Below are 15702 nucleotides of genomic sequence, written 5' to 3' on the forward strand. Positions count from 1 at the left end.
CCTTCGCAACGGCTTCACGTTTTCCTCAAAGCAGCAGCACATCTTTATCAACCAACAGGTTAAGGTACGCTTCATTAATTTATGGAGTATATTATAATGGTGATAGTATAACGATGTATACAGCAGTACCATCACTTTGGATTTGGTTTGATGGATGTGTTAGGTAGTGTCCTTAAGGGGGGGTCGTAGGGGGGGGGGGCGGAGCCCCTCCCCCCCCCCCCCCCCGGTAGGGATACAGGGCTATTAGGCTAGGTTAGGTGGGTGTATTAGGTTCGGTGGTGCCCTGAAAATCACTGTGGCCTTAAGGGGGGGGGTCACAAGGGGGGCGGAGCCCCCCCCCCCCCGGTAGGTCTAGGTAGGGGTACAGGCCCCCCAGGGTAGGTTAGTTGGTTGTATTAGGTTCGTTAGTGCCCCGAAAAATCACTTTTCTCCTCCTCCCCCCACCCAAAAACCCCGCTTCCCACTGGGGTCCCCCATAATTGTAGTAGTAGGTTTATGCTTACATTTTGTGTGTAAGAGTTAAGTCTTAGTTTCTTTTTTATTCATTTCTTCATGTTTCTATGCACTGTGCAACAAAAATCAGGTTGATTTTTGCCGTTTTTCGTCGTTAAACTTGAAAAACGGGTGCGGCCTTCTCCTAGACATTTAGCCTACCTTACCATTTACTAAATTACTCAATTCCGAGATTAATAATGGATATTGTAATGTCTTGTCGAAATAAACCAAGGTTTTGACTCGTACTCACCTGATCTGCCATAGGGAAGGGAAGCTTCCTGGCAGACTTAAAAATTAATTAATTTGTTTAAAGCCGTATATAGCAAGTATTAGAGACATTCTTTGTCGTTAAACAATTAGTGATCCTTCAGTTGTTTATGCGTGATTATTTCCGTCTCATGCAAGACCAAATTACTGTCTTCGATAAGCAAACCCACTTCACCAAGATAACACAATTAACTATGACAACTTTGTTAGACATGGCTATTGGTTACAGACAAACAGCGTTGCCATGCAGTTTGCGAGATCCCAAATTCACCAGAGAAACATCGAAATAAACATATGAACTCAAGTCAAAATAGAAAACCCATTAGAGAATTTTTTTCTTATGCTAAATTTTGTTTTATTCGTGGTTTAGCATAGATCTGTGTCAAGTCTGATAAAAAAAAAACGCCCACATAGTTTGAAAAGTACGGTTGATATTTTTTTTATCTGGCAACACTGCTCACAAGTTCACATCTCAGATTCTCAAGACTAGGAACTTTGCTTTATTTATGTTTCATGTTGTGGAAACAAAGTTTTGAATACAATATTTATTAGTATTTTCATATATATATAAAACCAATAACTTTGTATATGATTTAATCTAGTTATATCTTTATAGTTAAGAAGATATGCACTGTCATTGTGCATGGGTTTCCATTTGATTTTGAAATTGACTCAAGGCATGAATCTTGATGCTCATAGAAATGGACTAAATTCAGCTGGTCCATTATGAAATCACTCATCCTTACTTTAGTTGTATGAAATTATTTCTTTAAAATCCTATTTGCCGTCTCTTCTTTCCCTCCACCAACAAAGTCAGGAGGAAGTTTTGTTTTTACCCGTGGTTGTTAGGCTACTTGTTAGTTTGTGGCCAACTTCCTGGCCACAATATTACCCATAGTGCAGTGAAACTTTCAGGGATTAATTTTTATGTTGAGATGTTGGAGTGATTAAATTTTGGAAAGTCCTATGTCAAAGATCAAGATCGAACAAGGGGTCGACCGAATTAACCCTAACCTCGAGAAATAAGCTGCCATGGCGGAGGTCTTTACTATCAGAATGCATTTCTAGTTATGTTTTAAACTTGTTAAATTGCTCTCTCTCTCTCTCTCTCTCTCTCTCTCTCTCTCTCTCTCTCTCTCTCTCTCTCTCTCTCTCTCTCTCTCTCAATTGAACCAACCTCTAATTAGTCTATACATAGGCCTATATCTCTCTCAGTTTTTCTATCACAAATAACCTTGGAGGAATAATGACTCTAAAGTCACACCTCAGCGATAGAACCACGAGAAAGACCGCACAGTGATTTGATGAACATTAAACTCGTGTCTAAATGCTGAAAAAAAAAGAATCATAATTACAGAAATGTGGAGACACCGTTGCTCCGGCAATCTATTCAACTTTACTCAGTCAGCAGACTTTAGTCTCCCTTACATATCTGATTCCATTTACGTAATGCTATCAGACGGAAATTATAATTAAAATAAGATTCATCGGTACGCGCCTTGCAATCATATACTGACAGCTGTTACATTTTTCAGAGCCCTCACATATGTTTACTCATGTGTGCGTATATATATATATATATATATTATATATATATATATATATATATATATATATATATATATATATATATATATATATATATATGTGTGTGTGTGTGTGTGTGTGTGTGTGTGTGTGTGTGTGTGTGTGTGTGTGTTTAATATCATTATCATCATCAGCAGCCGCTACTAGTCCACTGTAGAACAAAGGCCTTAGACAAGTCCCTCCACTTGCGTCTGTTTATGGTTTTTCTATGCACAAATTTTCTTAGCTCGTCATCCAACGTCTTCTCTTCATTTTTCTGCATATTTTGCAATCTCTAAGGACCCAATCGGTTATTCTTAGTGTCTATCTATTATCTGTGACTCTCATTATATGGCCTATCAATGTCCATTTCTTTTTCTTTCAGGTTATTAAAATATCTTTTACTTTAGTTTGCTCTCATATCCATATCACTCTTTTTCTGTTATTTAGTGTTATTCCCATCAATATTCTTTCAATATCTGTTTCAGTTATAACTAGCTTATGCTCTAAGGCTTTAGTAAGGCTCCAAGTTTCTGATACATAAGTTAATGCTGGTAGGACCATCTGATTAAATACTCTTCTCTTTAGAGAAAGTGGCATTTTAATTTTCATAATCTCATTTTCTTTACCAAAAAAACTCTCCCTCCCATACTTATTCATCTTTAAATTTCGGTCTCATGTCTTGGGGAAACACTTACTTTCTGTCTTAAATATGTATTCATTAAAAATATCTAGGGGTTCGCCAATAACTGTTATTTCTTGCCTCTTATAGATATCATGCAATAGATGCTGTGAGACACATATTGGCCATCAACACGTATGCCGGCTCGGTTCATACGGCATCTATTGTATATCTATGGTAGTCTCTCTGCATTTTCATTGGACATTGTCTTAGTTTTACCCATATTGATTTTGAAATCTACATTTCTGATTTCTCTATTCAAATCTTCTACAATCTTTTGCAATTCCTCCCATAATTCACTAAACACAACTAAGTCATCTGCAAATCTTAAATTGTTAAGGTTTTGCCCATTAATATCAATTCCTACATTTTTCCTTTCAAAATTTACTAAAAACTCCTAGGCACTCTGTGAATAACTCCCTGTGTAGCTCCTTTCGCGATCAGCATTTTCTCAATATCTTTATTTAGCTTTAGGATTGTTATACATCCCATTAAGATATCTTCAAATGTTCTAATGTGAGATTCATCTGTTCCTTGCCTTGGAAGGAGTTTCATTACTACTGAAGTTTTGACAGATTAGAATAATTTTTCATAGCCATACACAGTAGTTTATTATACTCTGTTGATTTTTCCATTAGCTGGTTAATTATATGGATGTGGTCAGTTATTGAATACCATTTCTAAATACTGCCTACTCTCTTGGTCGATTAAAATCGTGCTGTTTTTCTATTCGGCTTGATATTATCTTTATAAATATTTCATACATTTCTGCGAGTAAACTTATAAGGCGGTAATTTTCAGGTCTTTTGTGAATTAGTATAATGATAAAGTTTTTCCAAGCTTTAGGTATAGAGCATTCTTGGAGACATTTTGTGTAAAGTTCAAGTTGCAGTTCTACAGCTATGAAATCTCCTCTATCTATTACTAAATCAATTGTTAGGCCTTCTCCTGTTATTTTGCCTCTTTTCATGCTTTTTAACTATCTCTCTCTCTCTCTCTCTCTCTCTCTCTCTCTCTCTCTCTCTCTCTCTCTCTCTCTCTCTCTCTCTCCCAACAGATACGTAAAACCACCTAAAAACTCTTACCTTCTAGTAGCAGACAAACTTCACCTTCACTATTAATCAATCAACATTTTGACATTCCCATTGGCTGTGACTTTGGTCAAATCGAAATAACTACAGATTAAATCAATTTTGAAATTCACACGTAATTGACATATAAAAGAGTATTTGCACATTCGTTATAGCAAGTTTATTGGACATATTTATTTCGAAGAATGTATGGAATATTTACAATTATTACAAAAGAAGAATGGTATTCATTGTAAGAGAAAATATATATAAATCTAAGAGGAGAATTAAGCAAATAGAACTCAACATGGGATTATTCGTGTTATGATTAATGAAATCCTCTGTGAATGCAAGAATACCTTCAACAGTTGATTAAAACTGGAGATCAACTCGTGTTCTTGCCCTCTCTGAATGCATTGGCCTTAGTTGAAATTGACGTCACTTTCAGGGGAACGGGAGATTGAGAAAATAACTTGATTTATGCATTGATAAAACAGGGGTGAAATGACATAAACAAAAATCTCTCAGTAAGAGAGAGAGAGAGAGGGTGTGGGGGGGGGGGGAGGGAGTGGTGCCGGTATAGGACCTAACGCTGGCACCTATTGTAGGCATTGCTTGAAAGATTTTGCAGTCATTATGTCCCAGAGTTTAAAGGCCGTCCATGAATGGCAGAGGCAAGGGACAGTGACAATGACCTACCTAGCAGGATAATGCCCTAAAGGACCGACCATATGATCAGCTCCCAAGCCCGTCTCCACTCAAACTAGGATCAAGGAGGGCCATGCAATGGCTGCTGAGGACTCAGCAGGTAGACATATAGCTTCCCACAAACTACTTACCATCCATAGCTCACAAGAATGGTGAGGTTGCAGACACTACGGGAAACTATCGTACTTGAGCGGGACTCGAACCCCAGTTCGGCGAGTACCAAGCAGGGCCGTTTTCAATAGGCCACAACAACCAACTTTCTAGCTTTCTACTCTACCTATGCTACCTCTTCATTTCTTTCAAACCTCTCTATGTTATATATCATATTCCTATTGCACATCGATACTGAATGGTCTCCTCGGCCCTAGAAATGGAAAAATAACCCAAATTATTAATTCTAATCTGTCTATCTATCTATCTATACCAGCAAAACCTATTAAATATTACGGAAACAAATCTTAAGAAAATACCGAATTCATATTGAGAGTCTTCTGGAAGGAAGTGAACTTGAATAACGCAACACAATTGTACATTAAAGTCCTTTGGAAAAGAAATCTATATTAGATATCAAACACATAAATCGCTTCCATGCAAACAGAATACCTTTGCCAAAGGTCAGACGTGAATTCGCAACGCGAAAAAAGGCGAATACTGAATTTCCGGATTTGCTTCGGGGTGATTCCGGTGAATCTTTTATTTCTTGTTTTTATTGTTTGGAATAAAAGGAATCATTCCATACTATAAACAGTATTTTATTTGAATGCTGGAGTCATTTTGGGCCTCACTAAATAATATTATCATTACTACTAGCTAAGCTACAACCCTGGTTGGAAAAGCAAGATGCTATCAGCCCAAGAGGTCCGGAAGAATAGCCCAGTGAGGAAAGGAAATGAGGAAATAAACAAACGATATGAGACGTAATGAACAATTAAAACAAAATATTTAAAAAACAGTATTATTATTATTATTATTATTATTATTATTATTATTATTATTATTATTATTATTATTATTATTACTAGCCAAGCTACTACCCTAGTTGGAAAAGCAAGATGCTGTAAGCCCAAGGGCTCCAACAGGGAAAAATAGAAGCAAAATTAAAACAAATATTTCATATATAAACTATAAAAGACTTATGTTAGACTGTTCAACGTGAAAAAAAAACATTAGATAAAAACAATTGGCATGTGTAGAATTTTAAATACCACACACTTTATGTACAGTATACTCTATATACACTCAGGCACACTATGTCATCTTATTTTACTTCCTCTTGTTTATTTAATTTGTTATAGTTTATATATGAAAGATCTAATTTAATGTTTCTACTGTTCTTAATTGATCTTATTTTGGTTCTTCATTACTTCAATTGAAGTTTATTTATTTTCTTGTTTTCTCTCCTCACAGGGGCATTTTTCCTTGTTGGAGCCGTTGGGCTGACAACATTCTGCTTTTCAAAATATGGTTGTAGCTTAGTTTGTAACTATATATATATATATATATATATATATATATATATATATATATATATATAAATATATATATATATATATATATATATATATATATATATATATATATATATATATATATATATGTACTGTATATATACTGTATATATATATATATATATATATATATATATATATATATATATATATATATATATATATATATATATATATATATCATGAGGCTCAGTAATACTTAGTATTCTAGAAGTTTTACTCCAGCTGTGACTAAGCTATGAAATTATCCTCCTAATCAGGTAGTTGAAATGGTGGACCTTCAGAAGTACAAACTTGGAACAAATGTTGAATAGGCTGACATAAATCTCTTTTTATAGTTTATACACGAAAGATCTGTTATAATATTGTTACTGTTCTTAGAATATTTTACATTAATTGTTCAGTACTTCTCTCCTTCTCTTGTGGTTTATTTATTTCCTTATTTCCATTCTTCCCTGGACCTTGGGCTATTCTTTCTATGTTGGAGCCCTTGGGCATGTAGCATCCTCCTTTTCCAACTAAGGTTGTAGCTTTGCTAGTAATTATATATATATATATATATATATATATATATATATATATATATATATATATATATATATATATATATATATATATATATATATATATACTTGCAATACAGTGGAATTAATAAGGTCGAAAGAAGACAATATATACTTGTATATACGGTTTAGTAAAAACACGCAGTACGTAGGGCATCCATTCCTTCAACTTTGGCCAATTTTTAAATCCTGCTGAGGATGATAAAGGAATCTTTACTTGCAATAATGAAGAATGAAAAAACCTACTGGAATAATTAATACTCACACAAAGACACAAACATACGCACAGACAGAAACACGTGCATGTACAATAGCAAGATGACAAATGATATTGAATCCTGTCAAAAATATGCTAAGAACTTCGCAGGAATATCTAAAAACATTTGTAATACTTTTTTGTAAATTGCGAAATGGTGTAAAAATATTACATTTCTCTTGAAAAGCGTCCTCTCTACTGTAGGTAATTCACTCACTGCAATAGATTCTTTGCCTGTAAAGATTTATTATGTATCAGTCATAATAAGTGTTTTATGTAATTCACACGATGCAAAAAAAAAAAAAAAAAAAAAAAAAAAAAAAATTGCAAGAATTCTGAAGCGATGTGAATAATACAAAAATGGTTTTAAATTGTCAAATGTACCGGATCGAACCGGTTAGCGATTATTCAGGGAGAGCTAAACGGAGTTGAATATTCCAAAAGGGCAAAATTGCATATTTGGTTGTTAGGGTGCAGGGAGACAGGGTTGGGGGAGGGGGTACTTGTTAGTTGCAAGGTTGTGATGGTGGGGCAAAATTGAATATTAACGTAAGTTCAATATAATTACATATGTTCTTAATTCATTATGATAATTTTTATTTATAATCATATGGTATATTTGTTGTTTTATTTGCTATACCATTCTTGCGAACAACTTCTTGAAATAAATAATCAATTTTTTGTTAATTAGTTTGGCAATATATTTTTTCCCTGCTGAAATATCGTTCGTAAAAACAAGCTAGGAGTCCCCCCCCCCGCCCCTCTCTCTCTCTCTCTCTCTCTCTCTCTCTCTCTCTCTCTCTCTCTCTCTCTCTCTCTGATATAAACTGAATTTGAAAAGATACAACACCGCTCAATGTGATGATTTCTTTAAAAGCGAAATAGAAAATACGTGGAACAGATTTCCAGCGGATATACTGAATAGTAAACACGGTAAACAAATTCAAGAATAAGTCAGACATCCTAAAAACTCTCTAAATGTTTAAACTAAATTAGGATCATTTTAATGAAATATGAAATTATATTGAATTTACGTTCATACACAACATCTTTAACAAGTACAACCCCCCTGTCTCCCCAATATGCACGTTTTCTACACCTGAAATTCTGGAATCTACAAATAACTAGGCTTAATTCTTTCTATAGCTGGACAGAATATTAACTAATTTAAGAGGCCCGATAATTCATTATGAAATGGGAATTCTAAGCAAAATACAAGACCGAACGTCAAAATAGGATCTCAGGGTTATTATCTTATATCATTCAACTAATCCTTGCTTTTTGAATTAACGCTCTAAAATACCAACTGTTTGTTTGCCAAGTTTTCGTTATTCATTTTAATATGGTTCCTTCTGTCTCTTTTGCCAATGCTGTTCTTTCCTTTCTCTTATTTCCAGAAAATATCGCGAATCAGTTCCGATAGAGTATATGTCCTGAGAGAGAGAGAGAGACTATTCCAGTTTGTTCCCTATCCCGTTGATTACACCGGAGATGACACTTCATTTACAACTGACGCTGGCCTCCTCCATCCCAGTCTGCGCACAGCCTCGCCGGCGTTCCTCTTCACTTTCAGCGCATTTGGGAATCTTCTTCGCACTTTCACTTCCGTAAGACTGACATAAGGAGCTTTTGTAGTTCTTCGGGATAGCCCGGGTATAAAATTTCAAAAGTTAGGACTGAAAAAAAAAAACACACTTTTAACGCGAAACAAACGCAAGAACACCGCAGAACCTAAGGTACTCAAGCCTAAGGTTCCTCACCAATCGTATGATTAGTATCTTTACGTACTTACCTGGCAGGTGAGTTAATCGTCCAACCCTAGACTGCCTTATCCATAGCTTACCCTGAGACTAAGTCTCAACTCAGTGTTTGCTTCAAAACCTGGCTTCACTCTTGGCAAGGTAACGCTAAATCGTATTTCTTAAATCGTAAAACTAACTTCATATTATCGTATTTCAGACCAGGATAAACAATAACTTCTACATAAAGTAAATCGATTTGACAAGTGATAAAAAAAGTTTACACCTGTCTCAATGACCTACATTCAGTTATCATCACTAAGTCGGACAATATCAATCGGTTTTGTTAACCCTGACGACTTTGGCGGTAAATCTCGATTATATTTGTAGACTTGATTTGAGATGTCAACGCCTTGACTCAGGTATCAACTCCGTGCCCAACGTACTGTACTTTGAGGTTACCACAACGCCTCTACAATTTCAGAGTAGCATTGCAAGAAGGATTATTATTATTATTATTATTATTATTATTATTATTATTATTATTATTATTATTATTATTATTATTATTATTATTATTATTATATAGAACCGGTTAAAAAAGAGAAACACTCACAAATTCATCCCTTTTCCTAACTACAACACCAAAGTTTCGACAATTTGTGGGAGATTGTGGTCTCAAAGTGTGCCTCATAGGGTAACCTATCTCACCAGGGTATGATTAATCCCTCTACCCCTGCCCCTTAGAGCGACAATAAGGAAATATATTCATGTATATAGCTAGATACTTGCTCTTTATTATATAGGGGATGATTGTTGTTGTTGTTGTTATCTAGATTAAAGAAGCCTTTATGGAACGTGTAATAAAACAGGTTACGCAAGTTTCCGACGGTTAAATAAATCCATACAAGTGTGAGCAGACGATAGATATAGACGATAGATATAGACCTAGCTGTACCTGATTGATATAGTTACGTGGTAAATAAATTGTATAAAACCTCTAGTGATCAAAGTTCAGGATATTCTCTTCTAATTATGAAGGATTCATGACAGGATACAAAGTTGTGATAGAAACAGCGCAAACAGAAAAGTGAAAGAACAAAACTTTCTTCTGTTTCTTAAGTTGCCAATGAATCATTAAGGAAGAGAATTAATTCTTTATTGCACTGTTAAAAAAAAAACCGTAGTTCTAATCGAAAAAATTCCGTAAAAATATACAATTCTCAACCGTATTTCAGTAAAATACAGGCGACTGTATTTTAAAACCTACTTTGTTTTTATATTTTACGGCTTGGTGACCGTAATATCACTCCTTTACGTCAATATATCCGTTTTTAAAACGGCAAATACCTGGCAACATTTATTCCAGGATTTTTAACGTTTTATTACAGCAATTTTTTAACAATTGTATATTTTCAAAATTAATTTACGTGTTTGTATGGTCTCTCAGATGGACCCCATAAGCGCTGTCATTTACTTTAATGGAATACACGTTCCGCCAACAATGCATATTTTAGTCTTACCTGTTGTTATTCCTTTGTTTGTTTGTTGTTTATTGTCTTTTTATTCATTCTGAAGTCTTCTTTTCTTCTTGTACTGTCATTCTATGCGAGGGATGCTTGATTTGAAAGTCAATAGTTTGATGAGTGTCTGTTTATTCATAATAATAATAATAATGATAATAATAATAATAATAATAATAATAATAATAATAATAATAATAGTAAAAATTATAATAATAAAATAATAATAGTAAAAATAATAATAATAATAATATATAATTATATTGATAATAATAGTAATAATAGTGAAAATAATAATAATAATAATAATAATAATAATAATAATAATAATAGTAATAATAATAATAATAATAATAATAATAATGGTAAAAAAAATAATAATAATAATACTGTAATAATAATAATAATAATATCATTTATCCATTCAATTGTATTCATAGGGAAACTAGGGCCTCGGTTTGCCAGAATTAATTCGCATTGCCAATTGAACTCAAGGTAATAGCGTAATCCTATTTCCGTTATGTGGATTTGAGATCCTTCGTGAATATATGTAGAATATATACTGAAGAATCTAATCCTTCCCCCAAAGTAGGTCTCATAAACTAAATCGAAGATAATCTACAATTTAATCTATAGGTTGGTTATTTCGAAAATTTATCAATCTATGAGCTTTAGATATAAATGAGGTTGTACTGTTGGATATAAAGTGAAGAGAGAATTCATTTGTTACAAAATACAAAAGTGAAGAGTTAAAAACTATTGAAGGGCGATATATTTTCGGTCCTAGAAGTTGAACTTGAAGAAATGTGCTCATCGGCCAACTTTAAGTTATCGGGATACATATGTAAAAAAAAAAAAAAAAAAAAAAAAAAAAAAAACGCACCATAAATATTTCATTGTCGTATTTGAGAATTCCTAAGAGCCACGAGGGGATCCTTAATGATAAGAAAGAGAAAAGGAAAAAAAAAAAATAATAAAATACAGAATTTTCTGTCGCACATTTTTGTAATGATGGTTTCGTTAGTTATTTTCTTCTTCTTCTTCTTCTTCTTCTTTCGCGGATGCGTTGCTTGCGGTGAATAGGAAGAGCAAGCGAAGGATGATAAGAACCTCTCACCTGATAAGAGTTCCTCGAAATGAATGGCCGAAGATTCGACTTGATGCCGCCAAAACAGACACGTGGAGGACGGAGGTGTCACAAGCACATACATATTTCTTTTTAAACGTCATTATAAATTTCTACTAGTCAGGGCCACCCATACTAGGTTGGTTTGCTGTGAGCGATCAGATGAAACTTTCCCACCATCAACAATACGCAGTTGGTCAGCGTGGTGATTAACACTGGACAAACATCAGACATGAATTGATATGTCTGAGGTCTTTGTCCTACAGATGACTAGAAACAGCTACATTTTTGTTGTTGTTGTTTTTATTGTTGTTGTGTGGAGGATTAATTTTTCTAATTTTTACTTTGATTTTTTGTTTGCCAAATCCAGGGAGAGAGAGAGAGAGAGAGAGAGAGAGAGAGAGAGAGAGAGAGAGAGAGAGAGAGAGAGAGAGAGAGAGAGAGAGAGAGAGAGTTAGTGTATCGATTGTTTGTTGTGAGAAAGACTGTTGGTATAAATGAGGTTGTTTGTTTGTTTATGTTTTTAGCTAGGTTAGGAGAGTGGTGCATGTCTTGGGTGAATGATTATTTTTTATTTGACTGCAGCAAGCGTCAGGTTTGTGTCCATTGAATGCTGGAAGTGATTATATATTTCAACAGTAAGTACAGTTTTGTTTATATTTGCTTGTCGTGATTGTGAATGATAGGAACAGTTTATTATTTATCTTTGATTATAGTGCGATAGTTTAGTTAGCTAGGAGCGTTCGTAAGTGTTTTTTTATTTCTTTATTTTGCAGGCCGTAATTCCTTCTTTGGGGAGATTTTCTTTGAATGTGAAATCGATTGTTGATGAGCTGGCTTATAATAAGGAACTTGGCACGACTGCTCGGATTTAGATAATTGTTGATGACCCGGACCGAATTTACTTCCGATTGCTGTTGATGATGATGATGATAGAGATGATGATGATGATGATAATATCCAGGACCCCAATCAGGGAAGTAGTTGTGGCAAATCGCCACCCAGTGGACTGTTGACCACACAGAGCTGTGGTAGTGTGCTGCAAAAGACAGTTGCCAGAGTGTGGACGACTGTGTCGGTGTTAACATGTAATATTATATATATATATATATATATATATATATATATATATATATATATATATATATATATATATATATATATATATATATATATATATATATATATATATATATATATATATACACACACATTTATTTTTGGTGTGCGGTAAATGCTAAGTTATGTTAGTTTTTTCATTTGAATGGTGTTAGTTTATTGTATGTTTAGTCTTCAAGTTTATGATTAGGTTTAGTTTGTAAGAAATAGTTTAAGTGTGATTAATTTGCTTTGATTTATTTTAGTTTGTAAGAAATATAGCAATAAGGTTATGTTTTGTTTTCATTTTCCTTCTGTTCAAGAGTCCAGTTGATAACATAAGGGGAAAGTTTGTGCAGAGGAAACATTTGTCAGTTAATGTGATCAAGGGTGTGCGGGTTGTTTTTGCGACATCCCGCCACAGTTGTTTTTGTTGTACGGATTCTACTGTTGCTTAAACACTTCCTTATGCACAAAAATATCACCAAATCTTTTTTTTTTTTTTTTTTTTTTTTTCTTTAATCATTACAGTGGTGAGACCTTGGGTAAGATGACACCTTTCATATTTGTCCAGAGTCACTTAGGTCTGTATGTGATGCTCTTGTTCAAGAGGACCCCGAACTTCACATTTCATTTCTCTTTTCTGAGTCCCACAAAGCTGAAGTTTAAGACACTGAGAATTTTGTCATTTTCATTATATCGTTACCCATGAAAAAATGCTGGGAAATTTAAGGAAAATTATTGTTTAGCTCTTCTTTGATTCTGGTTAATAGATTAACATTAAACGAAAAAATCTAATATACAAAAAATATTCCCTGAATAAGATCAGTATCAGAGTTTTGTCTTATATCGAATTTACTTGGCCTTCTCCATCATGAGGCTCAATACTACACAGTATTCTAGAAGTTTTATTCCAGCTGTGACCAAGTTGTGGAATGATCTTCCTAATCGGGTAGTTTAATCAGGAGAACTTCAAAAGTTCAAACTTGCAGCAAATGTTTTTATGTTTAACAGGTTGAACTAAGTCTTTTTATAGTTAGATATGACATATCTGTTTTGAAGTCGTTACTGTTTTCAAAAGGATTTATTGTTGATTTGTTCTCATCATTTATTTATTTCCCTATTTCCTTTCCTAACTGGGCTGTTTTTCCTTGTTGGAGCCCTTTGGGCTTATAGCATCTTGCTTTTCCAACTAGGGTTGTAGCTTTGCTAATAATAATAATAATAATAATAATAATAATAATAATAATAATAATAATAATAATAGTAAATGAACCAAAGTGTCGTTGCACCTTATAGCGTTAGTCGTAAGATAAGAGTTAACACCAACAAAAACATTTCTTTATTTACATTTGATATCCTGACCTTTCTATAAACAAAACATTACAATTCCTTTAACGTTTTCTTTCTTTCTCTATAACGCCAATGTCAATTATCAAATCAATCAATCTAAATTTTCTCCAATAAGATATCAAATTCTTCTACCTCTTTATTTCACTGTATATATATATACATATATATATATATATATATATATATATATATATATATATATATATATATATATATATATATATATATATATATATATATATATATATACATTGAGCGATATCCAGGACCAGTACGTCCTAGATTTAGTCAATGTCATCTTCTGTATTGCAATATTCGTGGTCTTCATTCAAATATCCAAGACCTTACAGTTGCGTCCAGACAGTATGATATTCTTTCGTGCTCAGAAACTTTGGTTTCTAATATGAGGCACTCCTCTGAGCTCCTTATAAGTGGTTTTAAGAAGCCAATAATGTTGAAACGTGATGCCATCCCTAGGGCCAGGGAAATGGCGGTGTATATTAGGACCGAGTACCCTGCTTCTCTTAAGTCCTGCTATCAATGTGGATGTCATGAGATTCAGGTAATAAAATTTTGTGGCAGGCATAACAACTTTTATTTGTTCCATTTACCAGAATCTAGGCATGGATGATTCTATCTTCGATTGTCTTCTTACCATTATGGCTAAGATACAAGAAGATGATAGAAAGGCTTCTTTTGTCTTTATTGGTGATTTTAATCCTCACCATAGGGAGTGGTTAAATTCTATCTCTCCTACCGATCGCCATGGCTTAAGAGCTTTAGACTTTGCCTCGGAATCAGGATGTGAGCAAATAATAAATGAAGCTACTCACAGGACTGGTAATTGCTTGGACCTCGTATACACTGACTCCCCTGGCGTTATAACTAGTAAGGTTGGTTCTCCAGTCGGGACATCTGATCATGCCTTGATTTCATTAGTAGTGAAGACTGAGCAGCCTGTCCCTGATATATCATACTCAAGTAAAATTTATATGAAATCCCAAGCAGACTGGAATGGGATTTTGCATGATCTTTTGTGCTTGAATTGGTCATAATTATATAATAGTGTAGATCCTGTTGTCCCTTTGAATGCTAATCTAGTCAACATAATTGATAGGCGTATCCCTTCTCATGTGCTAAGGTACCGAGTGAAGGACAAACCGTGGTTCAATGATGATTGTAGACGTGCTTATTTGGAGAAGCAGGAGGCCTATCATCTTTGGAAGGGTAACAGATCAGATTTGACCTGGAACAACTATACTCAGCTTCTTATTGGAGGCCTTGGGCTTATAGCATCTTGCTTTTCTAACTAGGGTTGTAGCATAGCTAGTAATAATAATATTAATATATATATATATATATATATATATATATATATATATATATATAAATATATATATATATATATATATATATATATATATATATATATATATATATATATATATATATATATATATATATATATATATATACACACATATTAAACCAATTTCAAATCAATTATACAAAAATTAAGAATTTGCTGTAATTTTAATGATTTTTCATCCCAGTAAATTTATCAATGGGAATTGAGTGATAATCAAATCGAGTGAAGACAAAATATCTTTGCACGCGAAACACTCTCGCTTAAAAGCTTAAAATTTTTGATAACCCTTTTACTCATTCTGACAATGATTTGATTTTTCCATTGCTATTTTATTCGTGATACATTCTGCTGTATTTAGATACCGCGTAGCAAATAAAGC

At 33.6% G+C, this 15702-nt stretch overlaps 1 long non-coding RNA gene across 2 annotated transcripts in view; it reads right to left on the reverse strand.

The window, feature by feature from the left end:
* LOC137650590 (uncharacterized) overlaps window positions 1-985 on the reverse strand; it is a 329968-nt gene extending 328983 nt beyond the window's left edge. For both annotated transcript variants that reach the window (XR_011045995.1, XR_011045994.1), the window contains exon 1: window positions 746-985. This is a non-coding gene — a long non-coding RNA (uncharacterized lncRNA). The remainder of the gene's footprint in view (window positions 1-745) is intronic.
* Between the last annotated feature and the right edge of the window lie 14717 nt (window positions 986-15702).

The sequence above is a fragment of the Palaemon carinicauda genome, chromosome 12 (genome assembly GCF_036898095.1).
Source record: "Palaemon carinicauda isolate YSFRI2023 chromosome 12, ASM3689809v2, whole genome shotgun sequence".
Taxonomy (NCBI): Eukaryota; Metazoa; Arthropoda; class Malacostraca; order Decapoda; family Palaemonidae; genus Palaemon; species Palaemon carinicauda.